The 20,459-nt window shown below is 41.3% G+C and overlaps 2 long non-coding RNA genes and 3 gene segments (V, D, J or C); 2 read left to right on the plus strand and 3 right to left on the minus strand.

Moving 5' to 3' along the window:
- LOC125168518 (uncharacterized) overlaps nucleotides 1-1,673 on the plus strand; it is a 157,433-nt gene extending 155,760 nt beyond the window's left edge. Inside the window, exon 5 of the long non-coding RNA XR_007153163.1 lies at nucleotides 1,663-1,673. This is a non-coding gene — a long non-coding RNA (uncharacterized LOC125168518). The remainder of the gene's footprint in view (nucleotides 1-1,662) is intronic.
- Nucleotides 1-20,459, minus strand: part of LOC125168484 (immunoglobulin heavy constant alpha 2-like) — a 350,186-nt gene that overhangs the window by 301,526 nt on the left and 28,201 nt on the right.
- LOC125168486 (immunoglobulin heavy constant gamma 1-like) overlaps nucleotides 1-20,459 on the minus strand; it is a 533,257-nt gene that overhangs the window by 242,226 nt on the left and 270,572 nt on the right.
- The window catches only part of LOC125168481 (immunoglobulin delta heavy chain-like), a 724,259-nt gene that overhangs the window by 191,698 nt on the left and 512,102 nt on the right, over nucleotides 1-20,459 (minus strand).
- The window catches only part of LOC125168523 (uncharacterized), a 242,250-nt gene that overhangs the window by 156,360 nt on the left and 65,431 nt on the right, over nucleotides 1-20,459 (plus strand). The window lies entirely within an intron of this gene.

Below are 20,459 nucleotides of genomic sequence, written 5' to 3' on the forward strand. Positions count from 1 at the left end.
GAGTGTCCAAGCAGCGGAGTTGGTGCAGTCTGTATAGCATCTGCCTGTATTACATTTGCCCCCAGGGGTTCAGATACAATCATGCATACAGCCTAGATTGCTGTAGCACTTGTTGAATGAGCCACAGTCACACTGCTTGCCTGGATCCAGTATGTAGTTTCCATAATGACAGTGGGTCAGGCTTTTATTTACATGCACCATTTCAGTGTTGAACCTGCACTTTCCTGTTCCACAATTCATTATAATGAAGGAACAGTTACTGAAAGCTTCCATTATACCAGTTAATTGGGTCCTAAGGCAGCTGGACCATTTTTGGCAAGCACATTCATCAGTGTCAATGCACAAGCCACAATTTCTTGCCATCTGATGTGTTGCTATGACAGACAAGAGTAAATAATGTCTGCGTAAATAACCCAGAATGATGGCATATAGAATACACAACTGGAGTGCAATGAACCTCATGGGGCCCATCTCAAATCACAATTAAGGGTGAATGTGTTTTAAGAAATCGAAAATACTTTGACTCATACTATTGAAGAGAAAAAAGGACTCTGATGCAACACATAATTGCCCATGTGAGCTTGATGTCTCTCCCTATAAATGACCATGAACCCAATAACTTACATCAATACCATGAAATATTGACTCAGTTAAGCTAACTAGCCTTATTAGGAATTGGGCACTTTTTTCCACGTGGTTAACACACTATACATTGTTTTGAAACTGAGAGCAAGTCCTTTGAAAATTCTGTGATGGGATGAACAGAACTTACTAGAGATCCTTGGGGTTGCACTGGCATTTCCTTGAGGAACAGGGGGTCCCCTGTCCTCCTTATATCCCAGGTTATAAGTAGGTCCCATTGCACAGATGTCTGCAACTATCTGAGAAATAAAGTGTTCAAACCATTGGAAATCACCGAGGGGTCTCATTTCAGAGGCAAGTTAATCCAACTTCATGACATCTTCAAGGCTGCTATATCCTGTGTCAATTGTGACCATGGAAAAAGGAATTTCCTCCAGGTAGCCGAGGTAGTAACAGTCTGGAGGCATGAAGGGGTAGTCCATATGCAAGGCTCCCTGAGCATCCTGAGTCATCATCAGCAGAGTCTGGACCAAAAGAGTTTCTTGTGCCGCATGTGCATAACATGTCTCTTGCCCCCAAAATGCAGGCTATAGGACAGACAGCCAGGCATCTGAATGCCCTTGCTGTGGTTCGGCTCCTTCTTGGGAATTACCACCTCAGAGGAGATGTAGCGCCATGAGGGATGCCCTTGAGAACCCTGCACAGGAGCCAGCACTGCCCAGAGTGCAAACAGCAAGAGGGGTGCCCTCAGGGTGACCTGGCCCTCTGCCAGCCTCATGCCCCTGCTCAGGGATATCTGCCAGTGAGAATGGATAAATGGAGGATCCTCAGCAAAGCCAGGTCTAGACCATCAGACAGAGCAGAGGGCTGTGCCAGGTGGCCAGCACCCTGCACCTGGGGGCCACCTCTGGGGTTCAGCAACAGTCCCAGGGTGTGGCATTGGGTGACCCTGCACATCAGTTCAGCTGGGGTGGATGTGGGAGGGGCAGGTGGGCCATGGTCAAGAGTTGTCACTTGGACATGGGTAGAGATTTGGACCCACGCACCTGGCTCTAGTCAACACCTCAATCTTTCCTCCAGCTACTTCCATATGGGCTATGCAGTTATAACACCCTGAACTTCTCTACCAATTCCATGTCCTGTGGTACTGCTTGGTCACTTTCTTTGGATGACTACTTTTCCTCATTTCAGAGACCACTGTTTTTGCTTCCTTGTGATGTGGAGGTAAACATTGTCAATTTTACCTTTATGGGTGATGCAAAAAATCGCTTTGTAGTTTTATGTGTCTTATTCTCCTTGGCTATCAGTTTGCAAGCCATTTGGTCCTTTTGGTTTTTGCTTTGAAGGTTCCTCTGAGTTCACTGAGGAAAACATTTCTCAGTATTCTGAGTGATGATTGGTGAACTACAAGGTTGTATTTTAGTATTTTCTTATGCCAGCTGGGGAGAACAGAAAGTACTGCTGACCATGTGTGAGCCCCAGGGGTTTTCTCCTCTAATCCTTTATGTTGGTTCTTTCCTGGCCTCTGGCAGTCTCTTCCCATGTATGTTTGGTTCCCTCTTCAGCTGGAGATGCAGGGAAGTTGAGGTTACTTTGGCAGCTTGTACCATGGAGTCTGCCCATGATCAAAAGATGGTATTGACCGTGGCACTCCCTTGCTTGATTAAGTACCCTCTACTGCTTTAAAACACCCTGGGCCAGGGAGAAACCTCAGAGTTGGCATTTGGACAAGAGTTTGCCTTTTCCCAAGTGGCTGGCCATCTGAATATAGCTCAAATTCCTTTCCCCCAAAACTAAAACTTTGAACATTGACCTTTCCAGCAACAGGCAGCTGAATTTGGGTTTTGATAACAATGAAATGGAGAGTGAAATGGCAGTTTCCAGGGCCTGGCAGGGAGGGTCAATGAGGAGTAGATCTCAAGGGCTATGATTTTGTGTTATGCAAGATGATTAAGTTCCAGAGGGGACTCCACATCATTACGCCTGTAGTTAACAATACTGTAAGGTATGGTTAAAATTTTGTGAAGAGTGTGGGCCTCATGTTCAGTGAGATCTTACCACAATATAAGTGGAAGACATGAGTTTTGCTTCTCACACAACAGTGTGCTGAACTTCATGGACACACTCTCTACTGATAATTTGAAAACAATTTAAAAAAACATATGTTTTGAAAACTAACCCTGATGATATGTCATTTACAGATATCTTCTTCCATTCCATAGGTTGCTTTTTTGTTTTGTTGATTTTTTCCTTCACTGTGCAGAAGCTTGCTATTTTGAGGTAGTCTCCCTCTGTATATAATTTTCTTGTATTACATTAATGTAAACTCAAGTCTGTTAACATACAGTGTCGTACTGATTTTAGGGTTAGAAATAGGGAAACATCGCATACATATAACACCCAGTTCTCATTTCAACCAGTGCCCTCCTTAATGGCTACGTGCCATTTAGCCCACCTCCCCCACTTCCCTTCAGTTTGTTCTCTGTATTTAAGAGTGTCTTCTGGTTTCCTCCCTCTCTGTTTTGATTTATTTTGTTTTTCCTTTCCGTATGTTGTGTTTCTTCTATTCCACTAATGTGTGAAATCATAGGATTTTGACTTTTTCTGACTGACTTGTTCCACTTAGCATAATACACTGTAGTTCCATCCATATTATTGTAATTGGCAAGATGTCATTCTTTTTGATGGCTAAGTAATATTGCATTGTATATATTTACCACCTCTTCTTTATGCACTCATGTGTTGATGAATATTTGGGCTGTTCCACAATTTGTTTTTTGTTGATAAGGCTGCCATAAAGATTGGGATGCACGTGCCCCTTCAAATCAGCATTTTGGTATCCTTTGGATACCTTTGGTATCCTTGGATAAATGCAATGCTTGATCACAGGATAGTTCCATTTTTCATTTTTTGAGGAACCTCCACACTGTTTTCCAGAGTGGCTGCACCAGTTTGCGTTACCATCAACAGTGTGAAAGGGTTTCGCTTTCTCTGCATTCTTGGTGACATTTTGTGTTTCCTGAATTGTTAATTTTAGTCATTGTGACAGGTGTGAGTTGGTATCTCATTGTGGTTTTGATTTATATTTCACTGATGAGTGTTGTTGAGCATCTTTATTCGTGTCTTTTTGCCATCTGGATGTCTTCTTTGGAAAAATATGTATTCATGTCTTCTTCCCATTTCTTCACTGGATTATCTGTTTTTTGAGTGTTGAGTTTGGTAAGTTCTTCATAGATTTTGGATACTAACCCTTTATCTGAGATGTCATTTGCAAATATCTCCCCCCATTTTGTCAGTTGCCTTTTAGTTTTGTTGATTTGTTCTTTGCTGTGCAGAAGCTTTTTATCTTGATGAGATCCCAATAGTTTATTTTTGCTGTTGTTTCCCTTGCCTCTGGGGACACGTCTAGTAAGAACTTATTCTGGCCAAGGTCAAAGAGGTTGGTGCCTGTGTTCTCCTATAGGATTTTGATGGTTTCCTGTCTCACATTTAGGTCTTTCATTCATTTTGTATTTATTTTTGTGTGTACTGTAAGAAAGTGGTCCAGGTTCATTACAAGTTCATGATGCTGTCCAGTTATCCCAACACCAGTGGCTGAAGGGACTTTTTCCATTTGATAGTCTTTCCTGCTTTGTCAAAGATGAGTTGATCATATAGTTATGTGTCCATTTCAGGGTTTTCTAATCTTTTCCATTAATCTATATGTCTTTTTTTGCCAGTATCATCCTGTCTTGACGACTACAGCATTGTAATATAGCTTGATATCCATAATTGTGATGCCTCCAGGTTTTTTTCCTTTTGAAGATCTTTGGTTATTTGGGGTCTTTGGTGGTTCCATGATAATTTTGGAGTTGTTTTGGCTCTGTGAAAAATGTTGGTAGTATTTGAAAGGAAATTGAATTATGTGCATTGAATGTCTAGATTGCTTTGGATAGTATTGTCCTTTACCAATGATTTTTCTTTTATCCATGTGCATGGAATATTTTTCCATTTCTTTGTGTTTTCTTCAATTTCTTCCATAAATGTCCCAGACCTTTCAGAGTACAGATCTTTTACCTCTTTACTTACGTTTATTTCTAGTATATTATGGTTTTGGTGTAATTTTAAATGGGATTGATTCCTTGGTTTCTCTTTCTCCTGCTTCATTATTGGTGTATAGAAATGTAACAAATTTCTATATGTTGATTTTGTATGCTGCGAATTTACAGGTTTATTGTACCAGTTCTAGCGGGTTTTTTTTTGGTGGAGTCTTTCAGGTTTTCTATATATGGTATAAAATTCAACTCCAGAACTGAATAATCCTATTAAAAATGGCCAGGAGACATGAATAAGCATTTTTCCAAATGCGACTTACAGATTGTCAATAAACACATGAAAAGATGGTCAACATCACTCCTCATCAGGGAAATATAAATCTAAACTACAATGAAATATCAACTCACACTGGTCAGAAAGGCTGAAGTCAACAGCACAAGAAACAACAGGTGTTGGTGAGGATGCAGAGAAAGAGGACCCTTTTCGAGGTGCTGGTGGGAATGCACACTGGCACAGCCAGTATGGAAAACAACATGGAGGTTCCTTAGAAAGCTAAAACTATAACTACGTTACGATAGAACAAATGCACTACTAGGTATTCACCCAAACGATACAAAAATACTAATTGAAGGGAATTGTACCTCTATGTTTCTAGCAGCTATGTCACAAACAGCCCAGGTATGGAAACAACCCAGCCCAAGTATGCATTGATTGATGAATGGGTATAGAATACGTGGTATATCTACATAACCCCATCCACGCACACTGGAATATTTCTCAGCCACCTAAGAAATATTAGCCATTTGTAAGGACATGGATGGGTCTAGAGAGTATTATATTTACTGAAATAAGTCAGAGAAAGACAAATATATGATTTCATCCATATGTAGAATTTAAGAAACAACAAATGGGCAAAGGGACAAATAAGAGAGAAGAGGCAAACCAAGAAATAGGCGATTTTTTCAATGTTCACTTATTTATTTAGAGAGAGAATGGGAGTGGGGCAGAGGCAGATGGGAAGAGAATCCCAAGGAAACGTCGTGCTGTAAGTGCAGAAACCAAAGTGGGGCTCGATCTCAGGAACCATGAGATCAAGACAAGAGCCCAGATCAAGAGTCATGCGCCTAACCCATGGAACCACGTAAGCACCACGAAACAGATACTTAACTATAGGGAAAAAACTGATGGTTACCGGGCGGGGGGGGGGGGGAGGGTGGGTGGAGGGATGGGGAGGTAGTTGATGGGGATTAAGGGGAGTGCTCATAATGAACAGTGGGTGCTGTATTGCAATGTTGAATCACTATATTTTACAACTGAAACTAGTATTACATTGCATGTTAACTGACTGGAATTTGAAGAAAAACTCAAATAATGTATTTATAGTGCCTGCAAATGGCCATGTTGGCATACAGCCCATGAAGAAGCATTTATTGCAGAAAATATACTACCAGAAAAAATACCTAGAATATTTGAACTAAGGTATGTTCTTTACCTTTCCCACCCCAGATCAGCAAGTAGAAACTCTAGTGCAAGTAACTGGGACTATAGGCATGTGCCACTGAGCCTGGCTGCAACCTCCCCTCCAGACTGTTGTAGCCAATACACAGGATTCCCGGTGACCAGCTCCTGTTCAGAGGACTCTTTCCCAGAGGGACAGGATGTCAGTGACCCTAAGCTGTTTGCTGTTGAGGCCAAGCCCCAGCAGGTGCACTGAGATGTGCGACTCACTTATTGTTGGCAGTCCCACTCCCAGGAAGGAAGCTCTGCCCTGGGCACAGTCCACTAGGGATGCTGGGAACCTGATCAGCCCAGACCTGACTTGTATGGCAGGAGTCTCATGCCACCAGGACAAGCAAGCCACAAGGCAGTGAAGCTGCCAGCCACCCCTAAACAGAGCCCTCAGTTTCCAAACTGTTTGGAATCCTTTTGTCCCTGACACCCGCTGCAGCTGCAGACCTTTGCCCAGCGTATTGCCCAGGGTAAGGGGGAGATGGAGCAATCCTCTAAATCAAGGAACAAATCTGTTCCTATAGAACTGACTTCATTTCCAGCTAAGTGTGAGGAAGAAGGTCTGGGCCTCATGTTGTGGGAGAGTCAGGTGCAGGAGACCAATAGTTTCAGTGGAGGGTTCCTAACCTACTCCTGCTCACCTGTAGGAGAGATCCAGAGCTAGGGACAGTGGAGGGAACAGCTCCTGTCAGAACACATGTGAGATTATGGCCTCAACAACTCTCCATTCAGAGGAGTCCGAGGTTGTAGGGTTCAGTCTGTGGAGACTCCATACATCAGAGGGTGGTTGAACATAGGAGTGCTCTCAAATGAAGCAGAGTATCTCATCATGTGGTTTGGGAAAGAAAGAGATAAGGAATGCCCAACCAAACCACTGTCACCATTGTCTGGCTGTGTGAATGTCCCAGGTCACACCACCTCTGTAATTATGGGACTACTGCCCTTCCCTCCACATCATGTCTTTGAGTTTCACCTGGTTTCAGGTGTGCATCAGTAGTGTCACATTTCTGTGGCAAAGCATCCCATTGATGGAAGTTTCGTAGTTGGTTTATTCCTTTATATTTAGAAAGACTTTCGCCTTATTCTGAGCTTCTAACACTAAGAAAGATGTTATAAATATTTACACACCATTTATTTTTCTGAGCATGGGATTTCATTTTTCAGGGGCAAATACTCAGGAGTGGTATTTCCAGGTTCCTTTTTATGCCATCCATGTATAATTTCATAAGCAACAGCCAACGGTTTTCCAGAGCTGGTGTTTATTTGCCAATCCTTCCTGCATTGTTTGAGGCCCCACGTATGCTGGATGCTCACCTGGATGTTGCTGTCAGTGTTGTTTTCATTCCTGAGCCATTGGGATGTGTGTATAGGGCATCTATTGCGTGCTTGATTTGAATTTCCCTGACAGTCGATGGTGTGAAGAGTCTTCTCCAGTCAGTAACTAATGTGTCTATAACCTCAAGGATAGGATGTCTACTACACAAGGCTGTGCTTGTTTTAGGGAGGTTTGTTTCCTTTCTTCCTATTGACTGTTGAGGGTTCTTAGCATATTCAAGATGCAGGTCCCTTGGTGGTTATGCAATTTGTGAATGTTGTCTCTTACTCTGTAACTTATCTAACTATTGGTATTCACGTGGGCAGATAAGCGTATTTGATTTTCACAAAGTCTATTGATACCATTTCTTTTTATGGGTCTCGTGTTCTTAGCTATAGTTTTCATTTTCTTGATGATTGATTGCTTGTGACTAATATTTTTTTAAACTGTTTATTCTTGATAGAGAGAGAGAGACAGAACGTGAGCGGGGAAAAGCATAGAGAGAGGGAGACACAGAATCTGAATCAGGCTCCAGGTTCTGAGCTGTCAGCATAGGGCCTGACAACGAGGCTCAAACCCTCAAATCGTGACATCGAGACCTGAACTGAAGTGAGACACTTAACGGACTGAACCACCCAGGCCCCCACTGATATCTTGACTTACAATGTAACTAAAAGTCTTGTTTTTTTCTGGTTTCTCTCAACGTTGACTTGTTTCCTATTTGGTCTCTGGTGACTTAGAGTTTTGTCATTTGTTTTTAAATTTATAGACTCTAGCAAATCATTTTCATGGCATGGTTTTTCATAATATATGGAAATTAGGTTCTCATGCTGAAATTGAAGTTCAAATTTCACAAGAGTTGCCATTCTGTGTCTCTTTGGCCAGACTGCTCATCAGATTTGATAGATATGCTCCTGGGGTCAAAAAACACGTTTACCTTTTCAGGTAGCGGGCTTTCTATATGTCTCAGGAGCCGTTGAGCTCTGTGCACACAACCGAGTTCTTGACACAATTTTTCCTTCGCAATTCTATGTGAAACCCTCAAAATCCATTTTTTGCATTGCCAAATTTAGACAGTTCATGAATAGAACACATTGAAGCTCTTGTATCATTTCCTAAAATTATTTTACTCTTGCGTGTTGGGACTGTAAATTTTCTTCTTCCTTCCAAGGGGAGCTCATATCTGCATTTGTGGAATTCTTCCAGGCCTCTCATCTCTTAATACTTTTCCAACGTGCTGTGCAGTTGTATTTTTTTTTTTTTTTTACCAAATGAATACTTAGGTTTATTTGTACTCTACCACATTGGGTGATAGGAGCCATGAGACAGGCTGCATCATATGGGCTTTTTTTTTGTCCCGTTGTATGTTATCTGTCATATTGAATGTTTATAGAACATATAGTCCCTCACTTTCATGAACCACTAACAGGAAACATGGTTCTCTTCAAGAGACAGGAAAGGAAGACATGGAAGCTGACACAGCAAGTCAGGGAAGGAAACCCAGAGCTTCTCAGGAAGCGTCAACTGTTCACACTTTCCAGTTCTGCAGATGTGGGTCCCTGCTGAGGTCCAACCTTGGTTCTTGTGCAGGTGTCTGGACAAGCTGCCCATGATGTGTGGGCACGGTGGAGTTGGGAAGGGCAGCTGTGGTTTGAATTCCAGCCCACCTGGCACTGCTGTGAAAATTCATGAGTATGTTAATTTATGTCCACCATCAGTTAGGGATATAATGAGTAAATGCAAGACGTTAGACTCACTACCTTAGATTCCATGTTCGTGACAATTTGTGACAACAATTCTCCCTTCCTTTTTTCCACTTTTAAACTTTTTAAGTTTGTGTTTAAATTTTTGTTAGCTAACATATTGTGTAATATTAATTTCAGTAGTAGAATTTATTGATTCATCACTTACACTAACACCCAGTACTCATCACAACATGTGGCTTCCTTAATCCCCAACACCCATTATCCCATCCCCCACACACCTGCCCTCCAGCAACCCTCAGTTTGGTCTCTAACCTTAGACTTTTTTTTATGATTTCTTGCTCTTTTACCCCTTCCCCTAGATCATCTGTTGCGTTTCTTAAATTCCCCATATGAGGAAATCATATGGTGTTTGTTATCTTTGACTGACTTACTTTGCTTAGCATGATACCCTCTAGCTGCATCAACATCTTTGTGAATGGCAAGATTTCATTCTTTTTTATGACTGATAATATACCATTCTACACATATAGCAGATTAATCACATGGTGGACTTTTGGTCTCTTTCCTCAGTTTGTCTGTCATGGTTAATGCTGCTGTAAACATTGGGGTGCATGTACTTCCTCAAATCAGAAGTTTTGTATGCTTTGGATGAATTCCCTCTAGAGCAATTGCTTGTGTGTAAGTTTGTTTGATTTTTAGTTTTAAACTGTTTTCTGGAATGGTCCGGGCCCTTTGCATTCCCACGAAGAGTATGAAAGGGTTCCCTTCTCTCCTCATCCTCATCAATATCTATTGTTTCCTGAGTTGTTAATTGTAGCCATTCTGACAGGTGTGTGGTCATCTCTCATTTTAGTTCTGATTTGTAATTCCCTGATGATGAGTGATGTTGAGCATATGTTCGTGTGTCAGTTAGCCATCTGAATGCTTTGTTTGGAAAAGTATCTCCTCATGTCTTCTGCCCATTTCTTCACTGGATTCTTTGTATTTTGGGTGTTGAGTTTGAGAAGTTTTTGTAGATTTTGGATAGTAAGCCTTTATCAGATATGTGGTTTGCAAATACCTTTTTAATTTCTGTAGAATGCCTTTTAGATTCGTTGATTGTTTCTTTAGCTGTGCAGAAGGTTTTTATTTTGATGAGGTCCCAGTAGTTCAAGTTTGCTGTTGTTTCCCTTGCCTCTCAAGACACGTCTAGTAAGAAGTTGCTGTGTCCGATGTCCAGGAGGTTGCTGCCTGTTCTCCTCTTGGATTTGATGGTCTCCTGTCTCACATTTAGGTCTTTCACCCATTTGGATTTATTTTTGTGTATGGAGTAAGAAAGTGGTTCAGTTTCATTCTTCTGCATGTTCTGGTCCAGTTTTCCCAACACCCTTTGTTGACAAGGCTGTCTTTTTTCCCATTACATAGTCTTTCCTACTTCATCCAAGATGAGGTGGCCATACATTTGTGAGTCCATATCTGGGTTTACTCTTCTGTTCTCTTGATCTATGTGTCTCTTTTGTGCTTGTAGCTTACTGTCTTGATAAGTACAGCTTTGTAATATAGCATGAAATCCATAATCATGATGTCTCCCATTTCTTTGTGTAGCATAGACATTTCAACACTCCTTGCTCCTTAAATCCATGAACATTGAAGGTGTTTCCATCTCTTTGTGTCATCCTCAGTTTCTTTCACCGGTTTTAGAGTCTTCCGAGTATAGATATTTTAACTCTGTAGGTATCCTATTATGTTTGGTGCATTGTAAACGGGATGGATAGTTTTTTTATTTTTCTTTCTGTTTCTTCATTATTGCTGTGTAGAAATGCAGCAGATTTCAGTATGTTGATACTGTATCTTGTGACTTTGCTGAATTTGTGTATCAGTTCTTGCAATATTTTGGTGGAGTCTTGAGTTTTTTATATAGAGTGTCATGTTATCTGTGAAGAGGGAATGTTTGACTTCTTCTTTCCAACTTGAATGCCTTTATTTATTTTTGTTGTCTGTTTTTGAAGATAAGACTTCCAGTGCTGTGTTAAGTAGAATGATGGGAGTGGACATCCCTCTTGTGTTCCTGACAGTAGAGGAAAAGTTTTTTTTCCCCACTGAGGATATTAGCTGTGGGGTTTTCATGTACGGACTTTATGATGTTGAGGTGTGTTTCCTCTACCCCTTGTTGAGAGATTTATCAAGAGAGAATGCTGTACTATGTCAATTTTTTTTTGCATCTTTGAGAGGGCCATATCATTCATATCCTTTCTCTGATTGATGGTATGTATTACATTGATTTATTTGTGACTATTGAACCACCCTTACAGCCAAGGAATAAATCCCACCTGGTCACGTTAAAGCATCCTTTTAATGTATTGTTGGATTCAATTTGCAAGTAGTTTCTTTTTTTTTTTAACGTTTATTTATTTTTGAGACAGAGAGAGATAGAGAATGAATGGGGGAGGGTCAAAGAGAGGGAGACACAGAATCTGAAACAGGCTCCAGGCTCTGAGCTCTCAGCACAGAGCCCGACACGGGGCTCGAACTCACGGACCACAAGATTACGACCTGAGCTGAAGTCGGACGCTTAACCGACTGAGCCACCCAGGTGCCCCTGCAAGTATTTTCTTGACTATTGTTGCATTCTTGCTCATTAGGGCTAGTGGCCTGTAAGTCTCATTTTTAGTGGGGTTTAATCTGGTTTGGAACCGTGATCATACTGATCTTATAGAATGAATTTGGAAGTTTTCTTTCCATTTCTATTATTTGGAACAGTTTGTGAAGACAGGAATATTCTATTCTACTTAAATAGAATATTTGACACTCTTCTTAAATATCTGGTAGAATTCACCTGTGAAGCTATCTGGCCCTGGATTTTTGTGTGTCAGTAGATTTTTGATTAATGATTCAATTTCTTTGCTCATTATCAGTCTGTTCACGTTTTCTATTTCGTCCTTTTTCAGTTTAGGTAGTTTACCTTATTCTGGGAATTTATCCATTTCTTCCAGATTGCCCAATTTGTTGGCATATAAATCTCCAAACTATTTCTCATAGTTGTATTTCTGTGGTGTCAGTCGCGATGTCTCCTCTCAAATTCTGATTATATTTACTTTCGTCCTTTCTCTTTTGTTTTTGCCAAGTCTGCCCATGGGTTTATCATTTTTATTTATTCTTACAAAAACGAGCTTATAGTTTCATTCATCTGTTCTACTGTTTTTTTTTTTTGTTTCTGTATCATTTATTTCTGCTCTAATCTCTTTTGTTTACCTGTTCCTGCTGGCTTTAGGGTTCATTTGTTGTTCTTTTTCTAGCTCCTTTAGTTGTAAGGTGGTGGTGTGTGTGAGACCTTTCTTCTTTCTTGAATTTGGCCTGTACTGCTATATATTTCACTCTTCCATGAACTTTGCTGCATCCTGATGGTTTGGAACTGGCATGTTTTCATTTTCATTTGCTTCCATGTATTTTTTATTGCTTCTGTAATTTCCTGAAAATCTCATTCTGCTTTTACTACAATGTTCTTTAACCTAATGTATTGGTGGTGTTGCCCAAATTTTTCTTGGGGTCGACTTCAAGTTTCATAGTGTTGTGGTTTGAAAATACGCATGGAATGATCTCAGTGTTTTTGTACTTGTAGAGGGCTGATTTGTGACATAGTATGTGATCTGTTCTGGACAGTGTTCCATGCGCACTCAAAAAGAATGTGTCTTCTGGTGCTTTAGGATGGAATGTTGTGAATATATCTGTTAAGTCCATTCAGTCCATGTGTCTTTCAAAGCCATTGTTTCCTTATTGATTTTCAGCTTAGATTGTCTTTCCATTGTTGTAAGTGGAGTGTTAGCGTTCTCTGTTACTACTATTGTCTATTATCAATGAGTTTCTTTATGTTTCTTATTGAGTTATATATTTCAGTGCTTACATTTTTGGGGTATAAATATTTAAAGCTTCAGATCTTCTTGTTGGATAGACCCCTTTATGATGATATACTACCTTCCTGATCTCTTGTAACAAACTTTGGTTTGAAAACTAGTTAGTGTGATATGAGTGTGGTACTACAACTTTCTTTTGACATCCGTTAGTATGATAAATTGTTCACCCTCCCCTCACTTTCAATCTACAGGTGTTTTAGGTTGAAAATGAGTCAATCGTGTGCAGTGTATAGAAGGATCTTGTATTTTTTTTTATCCATTCTGGTATCCTATGTCTTTTGATTGGAGCATTTTGTCCATTTACATTCACAGTAATTATTGATAGATATAAACTTAGTTGCATAGTGTTACCTCCAAAGTCATTGTTTCTGGAGATTTTCTCTGTTTATTTCTAGTCTTTGTTACTTTTAGTCTTCCTTTCCCACTCAAAGGGTCCCCTGTAATTTCTTGCAGGGCTGATTTAGAGGCCATGAACTCCTTTGGTTTTTGTTTGGGAAATTCTATCACTCCTTGTATCTGAATGACTGCCTTATGGAGAAAGTATTCTTAGCTGCATAATTTTCAAATGCACATGTTGAGGATATGATGCCACTCCCTATTTGCATGAAGGTTTCTGTAGAGACACATGCCATAGTTTTTTTTTAATCTTCCCTTGTTAGTTAGCAACCTCTTTTGTGTTGATGCTTTTATGGTTTTTCTTTATCTGATATTTTGCCATTTTCCTATGATATGTCTCAGTGTTGGCCTGCTTTTTATTTTAGTTTTTATTTTAATGGGTGTTCTCTCTGCCTCCTAGATGTGGATGTCTATTTCCTTCCCCAGCTTGTGGAAATTTTCACCATAATTCACTCAGCTAAAATGTATCCCACTTTTTCTCCCTCTTATTCTTTTGGGACTCCTTTGAAAAGAATGTTATTACAGTTTATGGAGTTGCTGGTTTCCCTAAGTGTATGTTTGTGATGCAATATTTTAATTTTCCTCTTCTTTCCAGCTTCATTTCCCCCATAATTTTATCTTCTATGTCCCATCCTCATTCATCTGCTTCTTTCAGCCTTGAGGTCATTATATCCAATCAGTTTCACATCTCGGTTACAACATTTAAAATTTCATCCTGACTAGTTTTTAGGTCTTTTCTGTTTGCAATAAGGGAATCCCTCATGTCTCATATATTTTCCTGAAGCACAGATCGTATCCTTATGATACTTTTTGAAAATCCTGTTTCAATATGAGAGTTTTAGAAATTCTGTTTGAGGCACATTAGTTTATGTGTTTTAATTACATCCCTCACAATGACCTTTTATCATTTTTTCTTTTAGGATGAATTCCTCCATCATGTTGTTGTCTATGTCTCTGCCTTCTTAAGTGTTTTAGAAAATCCTGTTATCTTTTCTGCTTCTAGAGTAGTATCTTTATTGAGAAGTGTTCACATACTGTCCAGGGCCTGACACTCCATGAAGCATTTGTTTTATGTTCCATGGCACTGTGCTGTCGTGTTTTGGCTGCTCTGTCCCTCAGGACAGTCCTCTGCAGATTTTCTCCTTGCCTCCAGTGGGGAGTGTTGGACCTTGTGCCCAGTGTTGTGAGTTTTCACTAGGTGAGTTTGGTCTGCTTGTTAAAAGAGGCTAATTCCTATCTCCCCTAGAGTTGAGCATATGCCTCACTGTATGATCAGCTGACTTGGTGCGTGTGGGGGTTTACGATGGTCTTTGGAGGAAGGGGTGCAGTGGTGGTCTGGTTGCCAGGCACTCTTTCCTAGTAATCAAGCACTTGATGGGGGCTGGAGTAGGTGGAGCTTGGTGTTAGTGGCTCAGCTTCCACTGGGGATGCTGTGCTGCTGAGTGAAATCTGTCCATCCTGATTGGTGGGAGGAAATACTGGCATCAGCTCCCTCTCTAGTCCCTGGAGTTGGAGTTCCCAGCCTCCCCTGTTCAAGAAGCCCTCACACAGAGAGAACACTTGTGGGTCCCAGGCTTCCGTCAGAATTGCTTTCACCCTGTCTGCGTCCAAGCCATTGGCCCATCTGGTGGCACAGGGCTCTTATGTTTTATCTCAGGAGCTCTAGCTGGGTTTGAAAACTCCAAATTGTGTGAACTCAATATGACAGGGACCCCACTGATCCTCTGGGAGAGGGTCTTGATGTGCTGTGCCTGGAGCTGGTTTACCCCAGATGGGCAGTTGCACGAACACTAGGGGCTTGGAGTACATGGTGAAGAACTACCAGAAGGCAGCATCCAGCTAGCTGCTCTCAGAAGAGGCTCCTGTGCTAATGATCAGGGAATTTTAATGGGGCCTGTCAGCTCTCCTGTCCTATGAGAGGCAATGCCCTGTCCTCCAAATGCACTCCACGAAGGGAATTGTCTCTCCCCATGTGATCCAGTGGATACTCAGACCACAGTTCCCCTTATGGGCCTCTGCCCTCCTCCACAGGAGCACTGCTGTGCCCACCAGGCTCCACCCCAATGATGGGATTGACTTTTAAATCTTCAGGCTTTGAGCTCCACGTTTACAGGAGGTTGACTTGTCATGATTAACTTCATGGGTTATCTTGACTGCATCATGGGTGCCCAGATTCACCACGGTTTCTGTGGATGTCTGTGATGTGTTCCAGAAGAGATTGGCATTTCCATCCATGGTTTCTTTCTGCCTGGGCACCACCCATTCCATTAAGGTTGTGACTAGATCTGATGCAGATGGGGGACGAATTCCCTCATTTTTACTTCCCATGTGCTTGTTTAAACGGGAATATTGGTCTCCTCTGGCCCTTTTCCTGAGAGTTACATCATCAGCTCTCCATGTTCTGAGACTAGACTCTAGTTCAGAATCAGACAAGAATTACATCACTGGTTTTCCTGGGTCTTCAGCTTGTGACAGTAGATCATGGACTTCTCAACATATTTAGTTATGGAAACCAATGACCTTTGGGTTGTGTTCCTCAGGGGAATCTTGACTAATACATGGAGATTGTTTGTCTCTCATTTAAAGTAATTGAATAAAGCTGTAGCTCATTTAAAGTCCTGCGTAGCAAAGGGCTATGAAGAAAGGGTCACATTGTTTGACTGGGACAAGGGCTGGGTTAGGATAAGGAGGACCTGTGGGATCCTGTGGTCCTGGCTGCACAGGGAGCGCATCTGGGAATCCTGTAAAGGTGCAGCTGTTGTGCCTCAGGAAATCTGTAATTCACTCATGTTGAGGGACTGGAGTAAGCAAGTGCAAACAACTGTGTCTTTGTGCACATTAGTCTAGTTTCCCTATGACAACCCAGTTGCTAATCCAAAGAGTTAATATGTAAACACAGAAGCATATGAGCAGGGAGGCTCCCTGGGGAAACTGCTGTGTGGAGAGGAAGCCCCAGACTCTGACAGGAAACCTGCCTGTAACCTCCATCTGCACCTGCGCCTGGGAACACAAAGGAGAATTGTGCATAGTGTGCGCCCCCTGGTGGTGCTGATCCCCTCCTGCAGGGAGGTTTGTGTCTGGGTTCACAGTGAAGTCCCCTCACTGTGTCTCTCGCACAGTAATATGTGGCCGTGTCCTCAGTCTTCAGGCTGTCCATCTGCAGATACAGCGTGTTCTTGGCGTTGTCTCTGGAGATGGTGAATCGGCCCTTCACGGAGTCTGCGTAGCCTGTGCTACCTCCACTACCACTAATTCTTGCGACCCACTGCAGCCCCTTTCCTGGAGCCTGGCGGACCCAGCTCATTCCATAGCTACGGACGTTGAATCCAGAGGCCACACAGGTGAGTCTCAGGGACCCCCCAGGCTTCACCAGGTCTCCCCCAGACTCCACCAGCTGCTCGTCACACTGGACACCTGCAGACACAAGACATCTTGGTCAGGAAACTGTCACACATCCACTGTTTCGCTCATATCCATTTACAGACTCAGTGTCCCTCGTTCACCATGAATTACCTTTTAAAAGAGCAACCAGGAAAACCCAGCCCAGCACAATCTCCATGGTGAGGTGTGTGTGTTCTGTGCTGATCACAGAATGGGAACACCTGGGACTTCTGGGGCTGGGGCTTGTCTCCCAGCTGCAGGGTCGGGGCTGGGCTGGTTTTATCAGCACAGAGAGGGCTTCATTTGCATGCCCTCTGACATATATATCAAGCTCCATATTTAGATTTGATTGTGTAAAAGTGAATGACAGGGTAGGGACGCACTTCAATATTAGTTTGTGTGGATGGCGGTGTGACAATATGAAGAATTCTCTTTTTTTTTCATTTTTGGATTTTTACCTTTATTAATGGAGGCTTCGGCATAATCTTTAAGAAATATTTACCTCAACAGCATGATCATGCATTATTTTCTCTTACAATATTTTAATTTTTTTAATTTTTTATTAGTATTTATTTTTAGTTTTAAAGATTAATTTCCAATTTCGTTAGCATGTAGTGCAACAATGATTTCAGGAGTAGATTCCTTAGTGCCCCTTACCAGTTTAGCCCATCCCCCCTCCCACAACCCCTCCAGGAGCCCTCTGTTTGTTCTCCATATTTATGAGTCTCTTATGCTCTGTCCCCTCCATGTTTTCATATTATTTTTGTTTCCCTTCCCTTATGTTCATCTGTTTTGTCTCTTAAAGTCCTCATGTGAGTGAACTCATATGATTTTTGAATTTCCTGACTCATTTCACTTAGCATAATACCCTCCAGTTCCATCCACATAGTTGCAAATGGCAAGATTTCACTCTTTTTGATTGCCGAGTAATACTCCATTGTATATATTTACCACTTCTTCTTTATCCATCATCCATCGATGGACATTTGGCTCCTTCCATACTTAGGCTATTGTTGATAGTGCTGCTATAAACACGGGGGTGCATGTGTCCCTTTGAAACAGAACACCTGTGTCCCGTGGATAAATGCCTAATAGTGCAATTGCTGGGTCGTAGGGGAGTTCTATGTTCAGTTTTTTGAGGAATCTCCATACAGTTTTCCAGAGTGGCTGCACCAGCTTGCATTGCCCCCCAAAATGCAAAAGAGATCCTCTCTCTGCATCCTCACCAACATCTGTTGTTGCCTGAGTTGTTAAGGTAGCCATTCTGACAGGTGTCAGGTGGTATCTCATTAGGGTTTTGATTGGCATTTCCGTGATGATGAGTGATGTGGAGCATTTTTTCATGTTTCGGTTGGGCATCTGGATGTCTTCTTTGGAGAAGTGTCTATTCATGCCTTTTGCCCATTTCATCACTGGATTGGGTTTTGGGTGTTGAGTTCGATAAATTCTTTATAGATTTTGGATACTAACTCTTTATGTGAGATGTCATTTGCAAATATCTTCTCCCATTCTGTCAGTTGAATTTTAGTTTTGCTGATTGTTGCCTTCACTATGCAGAAGATTTTTATTTTGATGAGGTCCCAGGAGTTCATTTTTGCTTTTGTTTTCCTTGCTCTGGGGACGTGTTGAGTAGGAAGTTGGTGCGGCCAAGACCAAAGATGTTTTTGCCTGCTTTCTGCTCGAGGATTTTGATGGCTTCCTGACTTACATTGAGGTCTTTCATCCATTTTGAGTTTAGTTTTGTGTATGGTGTAAGAAAGTGGTCCTGGTTCATTCTTCTGCATGTCGCTGTCCAGTTTTCCCAGCACCACTTGCTGAAGACACTGTATTTATTCCATTGGATAGTCTTTCCTGCTTTGTCAAAGATTAGTTGGCCATACATTTGTGGGTCCATTTCTGGATTTTGTATTCTGTTCCATTGATCTGAGTGTCTGTTCTTGTTTTTTTTATTTTTTTTGGCATTTATTTATTACTTTTCAGAGACAGAGACAGAGCATGAGCGGGGGAGTGTCAGAGAGAGAGGAAGACACAGAATTCCAAGCAGGCTTCAGGCTCTGAGCTGTCAGCACACAGCCTGATGTGGGACTCTAACTCCCAAACTGCCAGATCGTGACCTGAGTCAAAGTCGGATGTTTAACAGACTGATCCACTCAGATGCCCGTGAGTGTCTGTTCTTGTGCCACTACCATAGTGTCTCGATGATTACCGCTTTGAAGTATAGCTTGAAGTCTGGGATTGTGATTCCTCCTGCATTGGTTTTCTTTTTCAAGATTTCTTTGGCTATTCGGCGGCTTTTCTGGTTCCATACAAATTTTAGGATTATTTTTTCTAGCTCTGTGAAGAATGCTGGTGTCACTTTGATCGGGATTGCATTGAATATGTAGATTGCTTTCGGTACTATCAGCATTTTAACAATATTTGTTCTTCCTATTCAGGAGCATGGAAAGTTTTTCCATATTTTGTCTTCTTCAATTTCTTTCATAAGGTTTCTACAGTTTTCAGCGTAAAGATTTTTCACCTCTTTGGTTAGATTTATTCCTGGGTATTTAATGGTTTTTGGTGCTACTGTAAATGGGATAGATTCCTTGATTTCTCTTTCTGTTGCTTCATTGTTGGTGTATAGGATGCAACCGATTTCTCTGCGTTGATTTTATATCCTGCCACTTGGCTGAATTCATGAATCAATTCTAGCAGTTTTTTGGTGGGGTCTTTTGGGTTTTCCATAGAGAGTATCATGTCATCTGTGAAGAGTGAAAGTTTGACCGTCTCCTGGCCAATTTGGATGCCTTTTATTTCTTTGTGTTGTCTGAGTGCAGAGGCTAAGACTTCCAATACTATGTTGAATAACAGTGGCGAGAGTGGACATCCCTGTCTTGTTCCTGACCTTAGGGAGAAAGCTCTCAGTTTTTCCCCATTGAGGATGATATTAGCATTGGGTCTTTCATAGATGGCTTTTATGATCTCGAGGTATGGTACTTCTATCCCTACTTTCTTGAGGGTTTTTATCAAGAAAGGATGTTGTATTTTGTCAAATGCTTTCTCTGCATCTATGGAGAAGATCATATGGTTCCTGTCCTTTCTTTTATCGATGTGATGAATCACGTTAATTGTTTTTCAGATATTGAGCCAGCCCTGCATCCCAGGTATAAATCCCACTTGGTCGTGGTGAATAATTTTTTAATGTATTATTGTTTCTGGTTGGATAATATCTTGTTGAGGATTTTTGCATCCATATTCATCAGGGAAATTGGTGTATAGTTCTCTTTTTAAGTGTTGTCTGTGTCTGTTTTTGGAATCGAGGTAATGCTGGCTTCATAGAAAGAGTTTGGAAGTTTTCCTTCCATTTCTATTTTTTGGAACAGTTTCAAGAGAATAGGTGTTAATTCTTCCTTAAATGTTTGGTAGAATTCCCCTGGAAAGCCATCTGGTCCTGGGCTGTTGTCTTTTGGCAAATTTTTGATTACTAATTCAATTTCCTTACTGTTTATATGTCTGTTCAAATTTTCTATTTCTTCCTGTTTCAGTTTTGATAGTGTATATGTTTCTAGGAATTTGTCCATTTCTTCCAGATTGCCCATTTTGTTGGCATATAATTGCTCATAACATTCTCTTCTTACTGTTTTCATTTCTGTTGTGTTGGTTGTG

The sequence above is a fragment of the Prionailurus viverrinus genome, chromosome B3, assembly GCF_022837055.1.
Source record: "Prionailurus viverrinus isolate Anna chromosome B3, UM_Priviv_1.0, whole genome shotgun sequence".
Lineage (NCBI taxonomy): Eukaryota > Metazoa > Chordata > Mammalia > Carnivora > Felidae > Prionailurus > Prionailurus viverrinus.